Below are 22,499 nucleotides of genomic sequence, written 5' to 3'. Positions count from 1 at the left end.
CACCCGGGAGACCCTTCCTGTCCGCCGACGTTCTACTCTGTTATCGCAGTCACCTTTGATAGCACTATCGTACCATGGTCAATCTATCAGCTCCGTGCAAGGTCCCGACGCCGGTGGCATGATCATGATAGAGCCTGTGTCGTGGTCTCGAGAACCGGTGTCAGGTCGAATATCTTGACAAAGAACATTTTTAGACTTAGGGTCAGTGCTTCCGAGTCAGAGTCGGAGTCAGAGTCGGATCGAACGACGTTTCCGGCCCAAGGCGGAGTAGGAGTCGACTCGAGGCTGCTAAGCATAAAGTAATAGTATTGTCTGTTACTCAAAATATGCTAAGCTCGTTTTCGACCACTTGCGTTTTACGGCACATGCTGATTGCGATATTAATCCGCGCCCCCTACTGAGGGGAGGCTATTCATGCCCCCCAGTTTTGAAATGCGTCCCCAGGGGGGGGGGGGCAGTTTGCCGCGCACAAAACATATCCGTCATTTATCTTACCAGTATCGTGTTCCTCTCGTCGAGACGCGTCGAATGAACCATAAGTTGACCTTAAAAGGTCATTTTGAAAATTTGACCTCAGGTCAATGTCATGACCTGACCGGAAAGGGCCTTGTTTCATATCATTCGATCCGTATCGTCGAGCTTAACACATCCGACGTGTTTTCACCGCTCTGGCACGTCTCCCAAAAATTCGTCAAAAAACGGCTGGTGACCTTTCATGACCAGAGATGACCTCAGGTTCATACAGAGGGGTGACGGGTGCAATATTCCGATTAACCCGCGCCCTGGTAGGGTCTGTTTATAACGCGACCTGGTGGGGGGGGGGCTATTTTTTGCCCCCCCCCCTCGTATCTCCGAAACTACTGGACGGATCATCAAAATTCAAACGGCGTTCGAAAGGCCTGTCAAATTTGTCGAAGGAAACCAAATTTCATTGACCTCGGGGTCACCGACGACGTCACAGGTCAGGTCAAAGATGAAATGTTTCACCGTTCACGGGTCTTCTAAAAAATGCACTATAACACCGAGGAAAACGCCTTTTGTCGAGAATCAGCGGTAGGGCGTCAGTTGCCTAGTAGATATATTGCTATTAGAAGTCACATTGCAATACCAGGTCAGGTCACATGTCAGGTCACCAAGGGTCACAGGTCAGGTCACATGAGCCCAACTTTACTGAGGTTGTGTGATACATGTTTTATGGCCAATTTTTCATTTCCAACTCAATGGTGTTGGTTATAAGACTATCAGGTACGGCTTAGGTCACTTTCTGGTGAAGTTCAGGTCAAGGTCAGGTCAAGGTCAGGCCAAAAAAGGTCAAATTTTAAAGTTGATAGTGTTGCATAAAATGGGTATTGATTCGATGCAGCTCGTCACGGGGAGTCTTATGGTGGTCTTTGTTTTGCGCTACGGGGTCTAGAATTGCTAAAAATTGAGTTTGAAAATTTGACGTCATCAATTTTGAACAGTTTTTTCGCTATAACTTCGCCAAAAAAGAAGAGGTATCAATCTCAAATTTGGTATGTGGATGGAAGGTGGTAAGGACTATCACATGTATTCCGGTTTTTGCGAAATTCAAAAAACTTTTTGGATTTTTCGATTATTATATCCAAAAAATCTATTTTTTAATTTTTGGGGTCAAAATCCAAAAATTTCAAAATCCGAGATAGCAGTTTTGTAGCCCTGTCCAATCTACAGCTTTTATGTGTTATCATTTTTCTGTATTTGCAAAGCTATAGGCCTGACAGCTCTTCCCGCGAAACCCTTTTTTGGGTCGAAAACGGCAATACATGACGTCACTCTGACGTCATTTCCGGCCAACCTATCATAGCCTTTGGAAAAATTTTTGGTCACAATGTGTAAAATTGATGTCCGGGAGGGTACTGAAAGTTTGGTGACGATCGGCGCAGCGGTTCTGGAGATATATCGAAAAGTCTGGAGGGGGGGGGGGGCAAAAAATAGCCCCCCCCCCCCCCACCTGGTCGCGGGTTAAGTTTGTTTCAGATTGAGGAACATTTATTCCACATACGAACATACATTTATCATTCGACACATTACTTGTCCTGGCCTTCATCGGCTGGTGTGTGTGGTCCGTCCTGCCGGGCCGAGAACGGCGCCGGTAACATCGGCTCGGACCGTCCCGGCCCCGGGGAGATCTGTTGGTTACCTCCCCGTCTGGGGAGTGCTATAGATTACCTCTCCAGAGCTGAGGTCCGCACGGGCCGCACCCCCGCCCGCGCCGCCCCGTGATACACCTGCCACGGGGCGGCGCCCCTGTCACCGGCCGGGCCTGCGACGCGCCGGCTCGCTTGAGCGGCGCGCCGCAGGCCTGGCCCGCCAACCGGCCCTGCAACAGTGCAAGGGCCGGTCGACGGGTTATCCCGGAATCATAGACAAAGACCTGCATACATAACACGTAGTTTTTTTTGCATAACACACAATGTGATAGTAACACAACAACACAACCTCTCATCGTCAAATCGCAGTGCACTTTCACCTCTTATCAATGCTCACGCAACGGCACCCAATATGTAATGAGGAGTACCACCTGGGAGTTTTGGGGTGTTGTTTTGGTGAGCTCCCCCTGGGGGTGTCATGCGGAGTCAGGATTTTTCTCAGTGTTTACCGTTGCGTTTCATGCTCAGCGACATCAGAAACGCTCCATATCGGAAAAGAACAAAAGTTTATGACGTCACTGTGATGTCATCATAGGTGTTACAACCACCGAGCTTTCCTCAAATATGTCTAGGTATTTATTTGAAGCTATGCCAAGTTTCAGCTTCGTAATTCGGTTTCGGAGATATAACATCAAACGTAAAGGGGGTCAACTTTATGTACCCCCTCCCAGTAGCTGGTTGGTTAAGCATTACTGGTGTTAGTTTAACCCTCGCATGTGTGCGGCGTTTGCCAGCTTCTAATGTGTAGGGGGGTCGGTTGGACCCCCCCCCCTTGCCGTTTGGCCCCTGATCGAGCTACAGCTTCGCGGAAAAAACGAGCGTGTTGCCCGTGACGAGAGGAAGCCGATGATACCCAATTTTAAGGTCCTAGGTCATTGGTTGACCTTCCAGGTCAGGTCAATGACCCAAAGTCGGGAAAATCGGGACCTGTTAGAAAGTCGTAAAGTGTGGCTGCTAAGGGGTTTTTCGGGGTGCTGATCACGAATATCGTGTTAGTTTTGATCACAGATGATGTCTTTAAGCATTTAGACCAGGTCGGGTCAGGTCAGGTCAGGTCAACCAGTAGGCGTCGTGACGGGTATTCGTAGTACGTGTCAACCGCCTCTGACAGCTTCGTAACATGTTACGAAGGCACCAAAACTACTTCGTAAATGTTCAAATGGTTGCTAAATTCGAATTCAGCTCCAAAAACTAGCCTAGAAACATGTAAAACTCGAAAAAGTGATCCGAGGTCACCCGAGGTCACCAAAGGTCAATGACCTGACCTGACCTTCAGGTGACCTTGACACCCACCCTAATGCATGGAAGCAACATCAAATCGCATGTTTGAACGTTTGAAACCACGAAAAGCTTGCAAACGCGCGGCTAATGCGAGCCGACATACGCAAAATCGCGATTCCGGCCAAACATGGTCTCGGAAAAGAGGTCACAGGTCAAAGGTCATTTGGGTCAGGGTAATAAAATTGTCAGGGTAGGTGTAAAATTGATCAATGTGAGGGTACTGAAAGTTTCGTCGCGATCGGCCGCTTTTTACGCGAGTTATTCGCGAAAAACCATGGGGGGGTCCATCCAACCCCCCCCCCTACACATGCGAGGGTTAATAACAAAATAGCTATTACCGATAAACAACCAATAAATGTATACTTCGTTTTTGAAAGTATTGACAAGCGTGAAGTACTTCGATGTCCTGACAACACTGGATCCCGACCCGCTATGTTGTAGGAATGTGTATTCACTCCGCTCATGCGCCCCCATCCTCCCATCGCTGGGCGTCAACTCACCAACGCGCATGCGCAGGGAGTGGATGAGTGGGGGAGAGGGGGATAGCCTCGGGCACGTTCTCCCACCGACAGAGAGAGTCGAAGACAGTAGAGTAGAGTCAGTAGAGTAGAGTCGACAGTAGAGTCAGAGTCGGAACGGGACGGTGTCGGCTTTGGGACAATTGCGGTGTGGTTAGAACAGAGCCGGACCGATCCACAGTGAGTAGGTATGATTTACGGCTGAAGTAATGACACCTTTTTAGAGTTGGTAATATTACAATTGTGTCTTTTAGATTAGTGTAGGTACTTCATGGTGTGTCAAAAGTGGAAATAGCCGCCCGGCTTTAGTTCGCCAGCCTTGTCAATAGATGGCAGTACCACAATATGGGCAGCGCATCGTGCAATTGACGTCAAATTTTCGTTATCTGCTAAGAATTGAATGGCGGATCTTTTTATGCAAGAATCATGTAAATCGGTCCACAACTTTTCTAGCAACAGATTATGAAGCCAAACACCCTGCCAGAGCGGCGGCGCGGCGGCCGGCGGCAGCCGTGCAACTGATGGGTCAACAATATTTATCGTTCGAGGGCGGATACAGTTTTAACAATACAAAAATATTTTTACACAGCTCTATTCCTTGAATAATTCTCTTCAACGCCTCATTCCTAGTTAAACGAATTAGCCCACCCTGGTTGAATAAATAAGGCGATTTCGCCACAAGGTCGGGGAGAACCGACCGAAAACGGCCGCGCTCAACGTTAATTTGGGCATGCAGACTCTTAAACCTCGCCCTGGCAGGGGGGGGGGAGGTCGATGCGACCCCCCCTAAGGTTTTTCGAAAATAGCGTAAAAACGGCGGCGCGCAGCGCCACCAAATTTGGCACAGCCTATGGGGCAACCTTTTTACATATGACCTAAAAATTTCAGGTCCGGGTGACCTTGGGTCAGGTCACCAGGTCAGAAAAACCGGTACAAGGTCATGGTCAAATTTCAATTTTCTTTTTGCACCTGTCCAACTCACAGTTTTTGACTGATTTCCTTCAAACTTTCAGGATGTGCTAGGTTCACCGAGTTGTATAACATATAGTTCGGGTTTTTGAGGTCACTGACCTGAGGTCAGTTAGAGGTCATTACGTCGTAATGTTAAGCCTATGGGAAAATACTAAACTCGGAAAATACTGGAGATATCCGCTTCGTTCTATCACTTTTGTGCTTTGAAACCACAGTACTTAACAGCAGGTCACTTGGTGCTTCTTTGTTCGGTGTACTTATCCATGGGTCAGGTCAAATGAGGTCAACTGAGGTCAAATGACGTTTTTCTAATAACTTTGCACATAATGACGCTAGAGCTTAAAAAATGGTATCATTGTGTTCGTCGTGATCAGCCGAATCGAATGATATGCGATATGATGCAATTTGGTTAACTTGAACTTAATTTATTAATTTAAGTTTACTTAACCCGCGCACCGACGGGGGTCTGCGCCACCTTAGTACCGACGGGGGGGGCGGATGACCGCCCCCCCCCCCTGAGATCTCGAGAACGAAGCAAGATAGCGACAAGCGGTAAACGGCATCGGATACGCACGGACAAGGTCTACAATTTTTACAAAGGTCATTTTTAGGTCAGGTCAAAGATGACGTCACAGGGGTCGAAAAAGTCAAAATGGCGGCGCTAGATATGGAGAGGGTTTTTCTCGAATAACTTTCGAAGTAGTCAAGATAGGAACAAACTAAGGGCATCATCGTGATCCTCTCGTCAATCCGCATCGAATGATATATATGTTGACCTCGAAAGGTCAAGGTCAAAGGTTGACCTCAGGTCACGTGACCTCGAGGTCATCATGTATATCATTCGATGCGTCTTGACGAGCTGAACACAATGAGACCATCCGCGCGGCTGTATCTTGTTCCTGTAAGGAGTTATTGGCAAAAAACCTTTGGTGACCTTTGATGACGTCACATGACCTTACAGCTGCCCAACAGCAAAACAGAACTCAAGGTAGTGAAGGTTGATCGTATGTGAAGTCATGTATGGTATATGGGGCCATTCCGACCCGTTTTAGTGGTAAAAACAGGGAGTTGATTTTTCCCCCATTGACTTATAATGGGGAGGTCGCGAAATTGACCTGACCTTAGGTCACCGACATCAAAATTCCGAGATATACAAATTGTAGCTACTAATGACCTAATAACATCCTGCGACTTTCAAAGGCCTCCGACATCTACTGTAGCTCTGGCCCGGTGACAAAGTTGCAAAAAAGTGACTTGAGGTTGGGTCATTCAAAGTGACCTGGTGACCTGACCTTAAAAGTTAGGAGGTTCAAACTTGCACACCCTGTGTAAAATTGATGAGGTTATAGTCATATAAAATTTCGCGGCGCTACGCGCCGCGGTTTTCCCGCTATCCGCGAAAAACCTCAGGGGGGGCGGATATCCGCCCCCCCCGTCGGTGCGCGGGTTAAAATTTAGGAAAAACTTTAAGTACACTTAAGCAAGCTAAATAGTATATCATTCGACGCGCCTTGATGTGCTGAGTTCACTGGTGCTTTTATTTTGGCTCTATTTTAACTAGATCAAAAGTTATAAGCAAAAAACTTTTGACCTGTTTTTAGCGAAATTTTTATATTTATATCCCCAAAAAACCCCTAAATATTGACCTAGAGCAACCAAATTGGCACAGGGGCGAGAACTCCAGGGGGCCCACCTACCTACCAAATTTGGTGTTTCTAGGTGCCATAGGAGCCAATCGCGAGGGGGGGTCGCATCGACCCCCCCTTCCAGGCGGTGTTATGAAAAATGCCCTGCCAGGGCGAGGGTTAAAAGCTCGCATTGGACGGGTAAGGTTTCCCAGATATTGGCTCCAAAACACCGTATTCGGCTCCCGAATACGTCCAAGTGACCCGCCGGCCGCCTCGTTCCTAGTTAAGCTCTAATTAAATCAAGTGACTCATAGGTAGCGAAAAAGCGACAAAAAGCATGAATTTCCCTATGGTAGCGGGCTGCCGGGTTGCAAGACGGCGCACCGGCTATTTCCACTTTTGACACACCATATATTATTTTATGAGAAAGATCGAACAGTATTGTGCTAGAAGTAAAGTGAAACTGACTGGCATGACAGTTCAGTCGATGAAAAGAAGATTGTTGACTGTGGTTTTAAGTTACAGGGAAAAGTGTAACGGGCAGAGTACTGTGACACCAAAATCTACCATGTGACCCAATTTATTTGAGCTTCAATTAGGTGCAACTGATGACATCACAGGTCAGGTCAAATTTATCATTCTTCACCGTTTACAGGCCTTCTATCGTATGAGTTATTCCATCAAGTAAAAGACATTTCATCGAAAATCATCGATAGGGCGTTGGCTGCCTAATGCGTTTGTTGCTGAACTAGATCACTGATACTAGATCAGGTCACGGAGGTCAAGTCACTAAGTTTCACAATAAGAATCTAACTCTTCTATCTAGGGATAGGTACCTGTGGTGCATGTTTTATGATTAATTTTACATCTTGAATTCAATGGTGTAGGTTAGGCGACCATTGGGACCAGCATGGGTTAGGTCAGTATGGGTTAGTGCTAGGCCGGTCTGGGTTCTACATGGAGTTGAATTTTTTTAAGACGGAGTAGGAGTCGGAGTCCGAGTAAGCAAAATTCCATCGATTCCTCAGCTTTTCTAATACCATCCACTAAGACTGATAACAGCGGATGGTGTTCACTTAACATTAACCCGCGCGGGGCTGGGGTCTCCAGCCGAACGGGCGGGGCTGGGGGGGGGGGGGTAAATTTTACCCCCCTGTTATCTCCCGAACTAATGGTCCGATTTGGAAAATTCAAACGCCAATCGAAAGCTCTCATCACGAACAACTAAAAACATGTACTTAATTTATGTACTTACTTTAAAGTTTGAGGTCAAGGTCAAGGTCAGGTCAAGGGTGCAAATTGCAAGTTTCTACAGTATCGGCCTTGCACCGTAGTTGCCGAAGAATGGAGTCATGGACTGAGACTGATCGCCCAAAACGTGTTCTTAGGCTACCAAGACAATATTCGTTGCATACAATATCATTCAGAGGTCAAGGTCAAGGTCAGGTCAGGTCAGGTCAGGTCACCAAAAAACAAAATATAGAAAAGGGCATGTGTGACACATGTTTTATGGGTCATTTTACTCATAGAATTCAATAGACACACTCAATAAGTGATATGGACCACTCTCGATGAATTTCAGGTCGAGGTCAGGTCAAGGTCAGGTCAAGTGAGGTCAAATTTTGAAGTTGGTTGTTAAGGCCTAAAAAGGTGTCTATCTGATGCAGTTTTTTCACGGCGAATCGAATGGTGCTATTTTTGTTTCCGTACGAGGTCTAGAACTTCCAAAAAATCATTTTTCAAAATTTTTGTGTGTCGTGACGTCATAAAATTTTGAATAAATCCCACATTTTTTAACCGATTCTTCTAAAAATTGGTATGTAGGTGCACATAGACCACTTCTCTGACATATATTACGTTTTTTTTCGATAGACTCAAAATTTTGGATTTTATAATCATTTTCCCAAAAAAAGTCAGTTTTTTGAAGAAAAAAAATTTGGGCCAAAATCCAATATTTTCAAAAAACCGAGATACCCATTTGATAGACAAACTAGAATTACGTATAACCTTTTTTGTTACGTCTTGATTCCTTAAAAATGAAGATGTTAGTGGCGTTTGAAATTTTGCTGTTTTGAGGCGAAAATGGCGAACATGACGTCACTAAAACGTCAATTTCTCAAAAATTTTCCGACGGATTTCGCTCAAATTTTCAGGGAACGTGTCAAATTGATGTAAGAAAAGGTACTGAAAGTTTGGCGGCGCTGCGCGCCGCCGTTTTTGAGATATTGCAAAAATTTGCGAGGGGGGTAAAATTTACCCCCCCCCCCCAGCCCCGCGCGGGTTAAAACTACTAGACTCAAACTTGGAACTTGAACGCACAAAGCCGGAAACATTCTTTAAATCTGGAAGCATGCTGCACTAAACCGGAAGTATTTCTAGCAAAACCAGAAGCAGGCCGCAGGTGTGGTGTTTCATTCCATAGGTGTAGGAACAGGGGGGGATAGACTGGTGGCCCCCAACTTTTCATAGTGGGGGGGGCAGTAATGTTAACTGCCCCCCCCCACTTTTTGCCGAACTTTTTAATGTATTTGTAGGCATCACCCCGAAGAACAAACTTGACGGTTCTCTGGCCCGCCCTTCCATGAAGATTTCCATTTGTGCTTCATCGTTATTAAGTGCAATTTTCCTCCACCCAATGAAAAGTAACTTTGTCAGAAGCAATAAGTGGCAGCTTAGGAGCAGCGCGCGCTGCAAAGAGAGACAATACTGGCGCAGCAGAATGCGTAAACGGCGTAAACTAACAATTTTTGTTAGGCGGCCTTGCATTAGTTTAGTTGATCGGTTACTGGCATAGGCGTAGGAACAGGGGCAGGGGGCAATGGTCCCCCACTTTTGAAAGGGGGCCAGCAATGTTAACTGCCCCCCACCCCACACACCTTTTGCTGGCTTTTCACTTCTAACGTTTCACGCTCGCTCGTAATAAAAAATGTTTTTGGATGCTTCAGACTTCTGGAATTCGCATGGGTGCCAACCAGTGGCGGATCCAAGGTGGGGTCACATGGGTCATGCCCCCTTGGGGCCCGGGGGCACCACAGACCTACCAGGGGCACCACCGACCTATCAGGGGCACGGCACCACAGACCTGACAGGGGCACCATCGGCCTGTCAGGAGCACCATTGGCCTAGCAAGAGCACCACTGGTCTGCCAGGGGCACCACAGACCTGTCAGGGGCACCACAGGTCTTCCAGGGGCACCAAAGGCCCTTCCAGGGGCACCACCGGCCTCGCAGGCGCACCACCGGCCTCGCAGGGGCAATTTGGCCTGTCAAGGGCACCACGGACCTGTCAGGGGCACCTCAGGCTTGTCAGGGCCCAGGGGCACCTTAGTCCTTTCAGGAGCACCACAGGCCTGTCAGGGGCACCACAGGTCTGTCAGGGACGCCACAGACCTGCCAGGGGCACCACAGGCTTGCCAGGGGCACCCACTGGCCTCGCAGGGGCACCTTGGGACTGTCAGGGGCATCACGTGCCTGTCGGGGACACTTCAGGCTTGTCAGGAGCACCACAGTCCTGTCAGGGCCCAGGGGCACCAGCGGCCTAGCAGGGGCACCACGGCCTCGCAGGGGCACCACCGGCCTCGCAGGGGTACCACCGGCCTCGCAGAGGCACCATGGGCCTGTCGCTGGCACTTCAGGCTCGTAAGGAGCACCACAGTCCTTCCAGGGGCACCACAAACCTGCCAGGGGCACCTGCGGCCTAACAGGGGCACCACAGGCTCGCCAGGGGCACCACAGGCCTGCCAGGGCAAAAAAAAGTAGAAAATGAAAATAGGGCACCACCAAAATTAAGTGGCCGAAATCAGTTGTGGTTTTAATTTTGGGTTTAGGTAGGGGCACTATGTACTTCGATTCATGACCCTCCCCTTGGAGTTTTCCTGGTTCCGCTCCTGGTGCCAACGCGGCTGCGGAGGTCAGGGGGACCCGTCCATGAGATTTAATTTCTGGACGGGAGTCTCCCCGAGATTTTGGTCGATTTTTTTGTCACGTTTTTTTAACCAATTTGAGCATGCTTGCGAGAATAAAGTGGCCGAAATCCGAGGAGAAAATGGATCTTGGGGGTAGGTGAGGTTTTGTGCCTCTGGGAACCTGCCCCCCCCCCCCACACACACTTTCGAAAACGTTTCTACACCTATAGGAACGTTCTTGGCTTCATTTAGTACGGGCTATGCACGGATTATATGACGCAACTTTGCATATAGTTTAGTGTTCTTGCAAGTTGGAACATCAGGCATTTTGTTTCAGCGATTTCAGCCGTCTGACGATTTTGTAACGAAAACTGGTACAGCGAACATTGATCTACTGTTCCCTTCATTGATCTAACGTCCCTTTCTGGATTCCAAGTCGTTAGTTGAACACACATAATTCATTTCCAAGGAAAATAAAACGACCAGCTCTGGTACTTTTTACTAATGATCTCCTACATGCCGGCACTTAGTCTAAAAACAACTGTAAACAAAAGATCGTTTCTAGCATATAAGGTTCTTATAGCGTTTCGCCATCGTCAAAAACGGCATTTTTTTTGTTTTAACCCGCGCCGGGCCGGTGCTCTCAGATTCCGCGCCGGGCCGGGGGGTGTCTGAACACCCCCCCTCTAACTCGGCTCCTGGGCCACATAGCGACACGCGGTAAGCGGCAATTGAAAGAACGTCCAAAGCAAGGACGAAAACACTTCGGTCATTTTTTTGGGTCAGGTCAGAGGTTAGGTCACCAGAGGTCACCAAAGGTAAAATGTTGACTATTTCAACATTTTAGCGACTGCCGACGGCTATCTCGGGAACCGATAGAGCTACAGCGCCGCGGAAAAACGCATTTGATAGGCCTTTTACAGACCTTTCTGAGTATTGCTCTCAGATTTGACCTCAGGTCAACGGTTTAAAATCCAGAGGGCAAAAATTCCAAAAATAGCCGTTTTTACGAAAAGCGTTTTTTCTGCAATAACTTTTGACTCAAAGGAGCCATGACATTACTCTTGCCAGAATCGTGTTCCTCTCGTCGAGACGCGTCAAATGAATTATACTTTGACCTTGAAAGGTCAACTTGAAAATTTGACCTCAGGTCAAGGTCATGACCTGACCGGAAAAGGTGATGTTGCATATCAGTCGATCCGCAACGTCGAGCCAAACACATCTAAGGCGTTTTCAGTGCTCTAGCACGCCTCTACCAGAAGTTATTAGCGAAAAACTGTTAGATTCTGTTCGTGACCTGAGATGACCTCGGGGACATAACGAGGGATCTCAGTTGTCATTTTCCGGTTCAGTGTGTCAATTTTACTTACATCTCGATGTTTGAGAGTGTCTAGAATAGCGTTCGTGCAAAACAGACGCTTTTCAATTTTCTCCCATTGACATATGTACGTAGTAGGGGAGAGCGGGGCCAGTTGAAACACGGGGTCAGATGAAACATGGCTTTATTTTCAACAGTATGCAACATATGGCGTTGCCGACACCACTGCGCATCCGCGCTCGACCACTTCCTTTGTCAACGGCGTTTGGGCGGCAAACGGACGGTAATTTTGATTTGACACTTGTTTTTGTGTTTTTGAGGGACGTTTGGGAGAAATCGTTCTTATGAATATTTTGTGATATATCATATACCTTTGTTTGCTGAAAGAAGAACTCCTGGCTCCGGAATAACACCTTATTTGGCCCTTCATTCAGCATGATGCCGTCCCTCCAGCTCGTTTGACATGTGTTTTACGGCGCGTGCGAGATGGCGGGAGCGGATGGGGTCAATTGAAACGCTTCTCTGAGGGTCAGTTGAAACAGGGCCACAGGCCGTTTCAATGGACCCCGGCGACCTTTGCAATGGTTATTGTTCAGGGGCTGTAAACATTAAAGGGAATAGTCCACCTTTGAAATGAGCTTTTAAACTGAAATAGTAGTTTAATAGAGCTCAATTTTTGACCCTTTTTTTTCTCCAGCCTTTTGCTTGAAAGCACACTATAGCCTGAGATATTTCTCATTTTTCTCATCCGCCCATTTTACCATAGTCTATGTACTTTATCTCACCTATTATGAGGAACTTTGCACTTTTAGCTTTCCAACGACCTATTGAATGTAGCATTTGGAAAAGTAAACCGGACAAAATATCTCCTTAAGAAAGTGGCCTTAAAGAGGAAAACATCCCAAGGTGCAGACCCCATGGGCTGGTTCAATTGACCCTCGCATCGGGGTCATTTGAAACGGGCGTAGAGCTGTTTTATAAGCATGCGTTTGGCAGCAAAATATGTTTGAAACATAACCCGCGCCCCGTTGGGCTCTGCCGAGCAACGCACCCCGTTGGGGGGGGCATTTTGCCCCCCCCCTAAGATCTCGAGAACCACGCAACCTAGCGACAAGCGGCAAACGGTGTTGGATAGCCCTATCAGGGAACTACCTTGCGACCCAAATTTATTGACCAAGGTCAAACCGATGACGTCACAGGTCAGGTCAAAGGCCCAATTTTCACCGTTTATAGGCATTTCAAGAAATGCGTTGTAAAATCGAGTAAAATGCATTTCATTGAAAATTATCGATGGGGAAATGTTCTTCAAACACATATTTTGCTATCTGAGGTCACTGATACCAGGTCAGGTAACAGAGGTCAGGTCACTGGGGGGTCACAATATGAAAGTGTCGTGTGATACATGTTTTATGGTCCATTTTACATGACAAATGCGATTATGTGGGTCAGGCAGCCTTTGGGGCCAGCTTAGGTCACGTTTTGGTCAAGGTCAGGTCAGGGTCAGGTCAAGGTCAGGTCAAGGTCAGGTCAAATTAGGTAAAATTTCAAAGTTGATATTTTTGCATAAAATGGGTATCGAATCGATGCAGCTCGTCACGGGGAGTTCAATGGTGGTCTTTGTTTTGCCGTACGAGGTCTAAAATCGCTAAAATTTGAGTTCAAAAATTTGACGTCATCATTTTTGAACAGTTTTTTTTTCGCTATAACTTGGCCAAAAAACGAGATATCGATCTAAAATTTGGTATGTATATAGAAGAGCGCAGGGACTATCACATATATTCCGTTTTTTTTCGAAATTCGGAAAAAAAAATTTTGGATTTTTTTTTAGTTTTTCTAAAAAATCAATTTTTTGAGATTTTTTGGGTCAAAAACTAAAAATTTTGAAAATCCGAGATGGCAGTTATGTAGCGCTGCTTTTTGTCTACTAGACCATATAAAGAACTTTGAAATTGCTTGATAACTGTAGATTTGGTGAGCGTTTCAAGATTGCATGTTTTTTGCTCATTTTCGCCCGAACATGACCTCAGTTTGACCTCAATAACTCCTGACCTAAGGTGACCTAAGACTTGAAATTTGGTGTGAAGGTGTCAAATTGATACCCGGGAAGGTACTGAAAATTTGGCGGCGCTGTGCGCCGCCGTTTTCTTGCTATTCAAGAAAAACCACAGGGGGGGGCCAAAATGGCCCCCCAACGGGGCGAGGGATAATTTTACAGATCTAAAAATGAAGCCAAAAGAGCATATCTTTTCATGGCATTGTGCATTTTTCGATATGACAACTAGATCTCGCTGTGCATGTCAATATATAAAAAGTGGTTCAACTGGCCCCGCTCTCCCCTACCTGTTACGGGCGGCTGTGACCGCCCGTTGTGGCATGCCTGGCGCCGCCCGTGGCGCCTCCCCGGCTGGCCGCGCCCGGCGCCGCCCCTGCCGCGTGGCCCTCGGGCGGGGTCGAGGGCTGGCGCTGGCTGGGCGGTCGGCGGCCCGGGAGAGGCAGGGAGACCGTGGTTACGAGCGGTTGGCTCTGTGGTTCTTGTTTGGGCCTCTGCCGATAATACAGTAAAGCATCGAGTCTGAGTGTGTTCAGCTCCCGCAACATTTGGCGCGGTCGGTAGGACTGCAGAAGACGACAAAGGGTGAGTTCATTAATTTCATTTGATGATATTTATTGAAATTTAGTTCATGAATGTTGATTGTCGTAACTAGTCTGTGCTCGACAAAAAGCGGGCGGTTTGCTCGAAAATAGAACGCCGATATTTTCTGTTCTGAGGGGAACGTTAGGAATAAGGCGGTCCGCCTGGGTGCAGTTTTGAATAATTTGGTGAATTGTTTCCGCTGGCCATGGATTTCAACGACACTATTTTGGTATCGCGAACCCCTCGTTTTGCGGGTATAGAGACAGATGATTGGGAGCGGTGGATATCTCGTTTCGAGTCGTTAACGGTGGGACTCGGAGACGTTGAGCGAGTTAAGCGGCTGTTGCCTCTGCTGGATGGCGTCGCACTCGATTATGCGCATTCGCTGTATCAGGGTGACAGTTCGTACTCTGAGATAAAGTCAGGACTTGGGGTCCGGTTTGGTCGGTTAATCGAGCCCTTACAGGCGCAGGCCGAGCTGGGGCGCGCCTCCCAGTCGCCGGGGGAATCAGCTGAGAGCTTCGCTGACCGTATTAAGAGACTGGGGCGGGCTGCGTTCCCTCATTCTACCGGTCCGTCAGGGGAGGGAAAAGGTCCTGAGGAAACGTATGCAGAGAGGGCGTTCGTGATGAAAACCCTGACGAGTCGGTTCATATGTGGACTTCGGGATGAGTGGCTCCAGACGAAACTGTGCCACCGTAATCCTGAGTCACTGTCTGCGGCTGTAGCGGTGATCCGAGAGCTGCATAAACGCCAGGAGGTCGTCCAGGCGGTACGCGCTGCTAACCCATCGACGCATACAGGTACTGGGCCCCTTCCCCTGGGTGCTGTAGCGTCAGCTGTTCATGCAGAGGTAGGAGGTGGGTCGCAGCAGGATGCAAGGATAGCTCAGCTGCAGCAGGAGATCGGCCAGCTGCGGTCTTCGTTGGAGGCGTTCGCCGTTGCCAAGACGGACCACCTGCCTGAGGCTGTCAAATGTTACGGGTGTGGTGCCCCCGGCCATTTTCGGCGTGACTGCCCGGTGGTACGCCGTGGTCAGCCGAGAACTGGACCGAGAGCCACCAGGGTGAAATGTTTTTCGTGCGGGCAGGAGGGTCACATTCGGAGCAACTGTCAGTCGGCTGTACAAGCTGCCACCCCGCTCCAACCGTTTTGTTTATTCTGTGGCGAGGCTGGGCACTGGATGGCGGCATGCCATTCTCGCCTGCAGCAGGGGCCTCCAGCAATGGGTGGACGTCGGGGGCTGATGTCGAGGGAAGCCCTTCCATCTGATAAGCCGGCGGAAAACTAGGGGCAGCTGGCCCTGTGGGACAAGAGCCGGCTGCGTGTATCCAGTCCCGATTAACTGCAACAGCCATTCGAGTCCACTTGGGCAGCCTCGAAGTATGGGCGCTGGTCGATTCGGGTGCCGACTTTTCCATGGTCAGGGATGGGCTCCAGCAGCGGTTGAAAACGGAACTGGCTTGTCAGGCCACCACCCCGACGCGGTCCGCGAAGGGAGCTGGTGGTAGCCCCCTGAACATCGTTGAGGTGCTCCGTGATGTCCCTATCCAGGTGGAGGAGGAGTCGATTGTGTGTCCACGACTGGCTGTGGTGTCGGGGCTGGTCTATGACGTGATCCTTGGACGTGACTTCTGTTGCCAAAACAGAACTATCATTGACGATGAGAAGGGGGTGATCCGTATGAAAGGGATGACGATTCCACTTCCAACATACCCTGAGATCCGTCCCCCGCGGGCTAGAGTCATTCTTGGCGATGCAGTAACACTACCAGGTCGTTCGGTAACAACGGTAGCAGCAGTGGTGCAGCGACTTGATGGCCAGGGACCTTTTGTGACGTCAGCAGGCTCGGTAAGTGGGATGATGGAGCCAAGCCGCACGGCGGAGCGTGAGGATCTATTGATTCCACGGGCTGTGGTGGTGATCGCCTCCAATGGCACCATACCTATCCGGTTGACGAATGTCGGAGCGGAGGGCGTCCGTCTCTTGAAGGGCTCTGATGTCGGGACGTTCCTTGCGTTTGGGGGCGGTGAAGACGCCCTGTGTGTTTTGTGTCCCGGGGCAGACTGTGCCGATTGCAATGTGGCGAGCTGTGGAGATGGAGGTAATCCATCTCATGATCCTGGAGAGGTGGAACCGGAGGTGCAGCAAGCCCTGTCACCAGAACTGACAGACTTGAGTGAGAGAGGTCGTAACGAACTACGGGGTTTATTTGAGACCTACAGTGACGTCTTCAGTAAAAGACCGGGAGACATTGGTCGTACAGGTGTGACAAAACACAGGATTGACACGGGGGATGCAGTCCCAGTCAAACAACGTCCACGACGGATACCCATGAAAGTCCGAGACCAGGTAGAGAAACAAAAAGAAAAGATGTTACAGGATGGTGTCATTGAGGAAAGCGAAAGTCCGTGGTGTTCGCCGGTCGTGTTGGTGCGCAAGAAAGATGGATCCTTCCGCTTCTGCGTCGACCTGAGGGCTGTGAACGCAGTGACGAAGGGCTTCGCCATGCCGCTCCCACGAATCGACGACTCGCTCGATACCCTGTCAAGGGCGAGGTGGTTTACCACGCTGGACATGGCCACAGGGTATTGGCAGGTTGAACTGGCGGCTGAAGATCGAGAGAAGACGGCATTTTCGACTGGAAAAGGCCTCCATCAGTTCAGAGTCATGGCAATGGGTCTCAAGAACGCCAGCGGCACTTTCCAGAAGATGATGGAACTGATTCTCGCAGGCCTTGACACCAAAAGCTGTTTGGTGTACTTGGATGACGTCATCTTGTTCAACAGGACCGAGGAAGAACATCTGGCTACCCTGCAGGAGGTACTCCTGAGGATTCAGCAAGCCGGGCTGAAGCTAAAGGCACAGAAATGTCGATTCGCACGCAAGGAGGTGACTTTCCTTGGACATCTCGTCTCCGAGGAAGGGATACGTCCAGATCCGCATAACGTGGACAAGGTCCTGGCCTGGCCGCAGCCGTCATCTGAGGAGGAGATGAAAAGCTTCTTAGGCCTGTGCGGGTACTACGCGCGGTTTATTCAGGGGTATGCCGCGATTACAAAGCCACTTAGGGACGCCGCAGTAGAGGAGGGACGAATCAGGTGGTCCGAACCGATGCGCATTGCATTCGAGCTGTTGAAGTCCACTCTGTCCTCGCCTCCCGTACTGGCTTTGCCAACAGGTGAAGGGACGTTCGTCCTGTATACAGACGCATGCAACTCTGCCGTGGGTGTGGTGCTGGCTGAACGCATTGGAGATGAGGAAAAGGTGATCGCCTATGAGAGTAAGGCACTCACAAAGCAGCAGACGAGATGGCCGACTTACGATAAGGAACTCTGGGCGATCGTTCATGGCATCAGACATTTCCGTCAGTACACTGTTGGTGCCAGATTTGAAGTGGTGACCGACCACAAGCCGCTGGCAAACATACCGACATCGATCGCAGCAGAGCGAGACGGCACAGGACGTCGTGGTCGATGGGCGATCGAGCTGAGTTCTTTCGACTTCAATGTTCGGATCCGCAGCGGTCTGGCCCACGGGAACGCTGATGCGCTGTCTCGCAGACCACCAGATATGGCGTCTGCGGTCCGATCTGGTCAAGCCCAAGGCCAGGGGTGGTGTCCCGGTCGCTCTGTCTCAGAGAGAGGAGATAGAACGGAGACGGTGGGGTCAGTAGCGGGCGGCTCGCCCGCGCCGACGGAAGGCGGTTCGCCTGAGTCGGTTGTGACTCTTGTAGCTCCAACTGCTGTATTCTCAAGGCTTACGCAGGAACCGGCTGCTGTATCAGTCGCTGTGTCACAATCAGTCCAAGAACGGACCCTCCCTCCAATCGCCCAGGCGCAAGCCAGTGACGCGACGCTGTCGGCTCTCCGAAGAGCACACGAGAGGAAGGAGAAGCCAAGGCCTGCAGCGTTCGCTGGGTGGGGAGTGCTGCGAAAACACTGGAGCAAGGTGCGCGTCATGAATGGAGTAATCGGCATTGCCTCGGGTCGACAGTTCCAGGCGGCGGTGCCTCAAACTGAACGGGCCGAGATCATCCGACTGGCGCATGATGATCCATCGAGCGGGCACATGGGTCGCAGACGGACCATCGCCCGGGTGAAGGCTCGATTCGTCTGGCCGGGGATGAATGAGGACATCCGGAGCTTCTGTGCCTCGTGCACGCCGTGTCAGCGGCGGTACAGACCGGCACCCAAAAGACGAGCACCGATGGTTACCGAGGTTACCTCACGACCCTTCCAGAGAATAGCCATGGACATCACGGAGATGCCTGTGTCGAGAAGAGGCAACCGATATGTGCTCGTGATCATGGATTACTTCTCAAAGTTCGTACGAATCTTCCCGATGCCGAATCAGAAGACAGAAACGGTGATGGAGGCACTCCTTCACTGGGTTCAGGAGCTTGGTGTTCCCGAGAGGCTTCACACAGATCAGGGCGCTCAATTCGAATCTCTGATGATGCGTGAGCTGTATCAGAGGCTCGGCATCCACAAGACTAGAACAACGCCTTATCATCCTGAGAGCGACGGGATGGTGGAGCGCTTCATGAGGACCCTGAAAGACATGGTGTCGAAATACATCGACAGCCAGGGCCTTGACTGGGACGAAAGTACCAGATCATACGCCATGGCCTACAATTCTTCCCTCCACGAAACCACCGGTCACACACCTTTCTACATGATCCATGGCTTTGAGCCTCGGTTGCCTTTGGATGTAATGTACGGAACCGATGAAGTCGCAATACCAGCTGAAACCTTCCTGAACAAACGGCTGAAGAACATGAAGCGGGTCTTCGCACAGGTGAGGAGAGCCTCCTCCCAATCAGCTGCTCGAATGGCGGTTCGCCATGACAGCAAACTCAATTTTACCGCGTACCCAACGGGCTTGAAGGTGTGGGTACGAGACCACACTGCCGCTGTGGGAGGAAAACCGAAGCTGGGTCTGCCGTTTAAAGGACCGGTGACCATCGTCGAGAGAAGAGGCACACCGGGGGAGGAAGTTACCTACCGGATACAGGACGTCCGCGGCAAGACACGCGTCGTGCACCACAACGACCTCAAGGAGTTCATCCCTCGTCGGACCGACTTGCGGCCAGTTCAGGATCCGAGTGGTCCAAATGGACGTGGTGAGGCCGTGGGGGTGGATCCCGTGAGTGACTGTGGTAACGAGCATGGCGTTCTGCTCGAGGTGCCGCTAATGCACTTACTCGGGAGAGCTGGCCCATCTGGTGATGTGGGCGTCGCTCAGAGGGGAATGTTGCCGCCAATGTCATACGTGACCAGATCAGGCCGAGTGTCGCGACCACCTGAAAGGTTCCAGGCGGGACTATGAGTGTGGTGGAGGTGGTGAAGGCTGTGATTGTGTATATAGTTGTAATGTAAATAGCGTGTCGTAAGTGTCGCATTGTTCAATGTATGATTGTTTCCGTGAGGGGGGAGGGGTGTTACGGGCGGCTGTGACCGCCCGTTGTGGCATGCCTGGCGCCGCCCGTGGCGCCTCCCCGGCTGGCCGCGCCCGGCGCCGCCCCTGCCGCGTGGCCCTCGGGCGGGGTCGAGGGCTGGCGCTGGCTGGGCGGTCGGCGGCCCGGGAGAGGCAGGGAGACCGTGGTTACGAGCGGTTGGCTCTGTGGTTCTTGTTTGGGCCTCTGCCGATAATACAGTAAAGCATCGAGTCTGAGTGTGTTCAGCTCCCGCAACATACCTACCTAAAATGGAGAGGCCGCAAAATTGACCTGACGTTAGGTCAGCGATATCAAAATTCCGAGATAAACATTTCATAGATAATGTTGCTCTTATCAATCGCTGAAAGTTTCAAGGTAATCGATCAATCGGTGTAGCTATGACGAGCATTCTTATTTTTCTGAGGTGAGGTCACTTGGCGTGACCTCGTGACCTGACCTAAGGCGACCTGGGTCTGAAATTTTTACAACATGTGTGGAAAAAATGCACAAACAGGTGCGACAAAAACGGCGGCGCTCCGCGCCGACGTTTTTTTTTAAGATATCTGCGAAAAACCGCAGGGGGTTGCTCAAACACCCCCCCCCCCCGCCCGGCGCGGGTTAATTACTGTCCTTGTCCTGTTACAGATAAACAGCGTGCCACAACAGAGCCTTCAAAGTATACCTCTCAGTCTTTCATCGAACGAGATTGTATCCAAAGCATTCAAGGTTGTACATCAAGACACAAATCAGACTAGAATCAATCTCAACAACGCACTTTCACCATCGAACTATCAATATAGTTACTCAGAAACCATCTCATCTTGCTCCTACTGCATCCAAACAGGGGCGCGGGAACTATTTTCAGACTAGGAGGGCACACCATAATAGAGATCAACCTAGGGTACCCCCAAATCTGGTTTTCTCACCGGTTCCAGGCCACTTATTTCTGATCCCTTTGCTTTTTAAAAAAAAAAGAAGTCACTTGCAAAAAAGTGCGGTATTCCGTCTCGAAGTTGTGGGGGAACCGCCCCCACGGCCCCAGAGTTGGGGGGGGGGGGAAGCTGCCCCCACTGCCCCCCCCCCCGGCTCCCGCGCTCATGCATCCAAATGACGGGAACAGATCTTATCACGCGCTTGGCATTGAAACTCGCTGAAACCAAGCTCAAACCAAGTCAGTCTCGTGCCGGAGTTTTGCTGGATCGACAATTTTGGAAGTGCAGCGCCCAGCTGATTAAAAGTGGCGTGGCTGCTCTTTTGCTGTGCTGAAGATTCTCCATTAGGACGGAGTGTGATCAATGATCCTAGTGACTGAACAACGTGTGACAGTTTTAGGAATATTCTCAGAGGTGGTGTTTGGAGAAGTTTACCACCTGACGTTGTCATGCGATGGTGGGAGTGATTTGCTGAAGATGTTGGCCTAAAGACGCTGGCTGCTGAATAACGCATCGCCCCGACGGATTACGACCTCCGTGTGACCTGAGTGACTGAACCCAAATTCACTAGACAAACGCACCAACAGCCGGCCATCCGACCTCACGAGCCACCAATGTCCTCCGGTCCCCAGACGCCACCTCCCTCCCCGCGTACGACGACTACGACATCGCCACCTTCTCCACCTTTTCCAACCTCACCCCCTCCAATATCACACTACTCGCTCCTGAACGTGCCGCTCTTCACACCGTCATCTCTATGACGGTGCTCGACGGCGTCATCTTCTTCGTCAGCGTCTTGGGCAACACCATCACCTGAATCACGATCTTACACAACGGGTCCATGCAGACGACCATCAACTACTACCTCTTCAACCTGGCCATCTCCGACCTCCTGCTGCTCGTCACGGGACTGCCGTTCGAGCTGTACTCCTTCTGGAGGCCTCACGGTCAACATGTCTTCGGAGAGGCCTTCTGCGTCTGTGTGCTGAGACCTCCACCAACGCCTCCTTCTATTTCTGACCATCGTCTCCTTCACCGTGGAGAGATACCTCGCCATCTGTCATCCCCTTCTTCAACATACCTTCTCAGGACTAGGGTGGTAGAGTAGTGTACTGGTCACTGGTTAGGGTCCCCGCATCATGTTCCATAGGTCTTGAGTTCGAATCTCTGGGGATTCCGAACTGAAGCGACACCGCTCGTGTGGGCGGTGTCGCTTCTATATGCCCTATTCCCGGCTCTTCAGTTCGAAATCATGTTTCAACGAGATGAAGATGGAAGGATCATCCCCTGTCAAGGCCGCTGTACGGTGGTGCGTGAGGTGTTTCCTCACGTGTTTGAAGCATCTTCGGTGCTGTTTTTCTTCTTGCCGATGTTGATAATCTCTACCTTGATCACTACGTTTCCATGACACGTCTAAATCGATTTAGCGAAATTTCACGTGCATTTTTCGCGGAAACTTACCTTATGCCAAAAATGAGCGTATTTATGGTTTTAGCTAGCACCTTATCCTATATTTACATGTTTACATTATGCCTAAATGCTATGATGAAGCAAATCCATTTTTCAAAATCGGCTTAACTTGTGCCATGGAAACGTAGCCAATCACACTATTGTATATCCAGATCGGGTTTAGTGAGGCACCGGTTCGTCACGTGACTCAAAAACAAAATCAGCTGATAGAGGGCCGGAATCAGGACACA

At 50.0% G+C, this 22,499-nt stretch overlaps 1 pseudogene; it reads left to right on the top strand.

The window, feature by feature from the left end:
• The first annotated feature begins 20,974 nt into the window (after positions 1-20,974).
• Positions 20,975-21,902, top strand: LOC122363875 (annotated as a pseudogene).
• The last annotated feature ends 597 nt before the right edge of the window (positions 21,903-22,499 follow it).

The sequence above is a fragment of the Amphibalanus amphitrite genome, unplaced genomic scaffold, assembly GCF_019059575.1.
Source record: "Amphibalanus amphitrite isolate SeventyFive unplaced genomic scaffold, NRLGWU_Aamphi_draft 000645F_arrow, whole genome shotgun sequence".
Classification (NCBI taxonomy): domain Eukaryota; kingdom Metazoa; phylum Arthropoda; class Thecostraca; order Balanomorpha; family Balanidae; genus Amphibalanus; species Amphibalanus amphitrite.
This window is presented reverse-complemented; position numbering and strand designations above follow the sequence as displayed.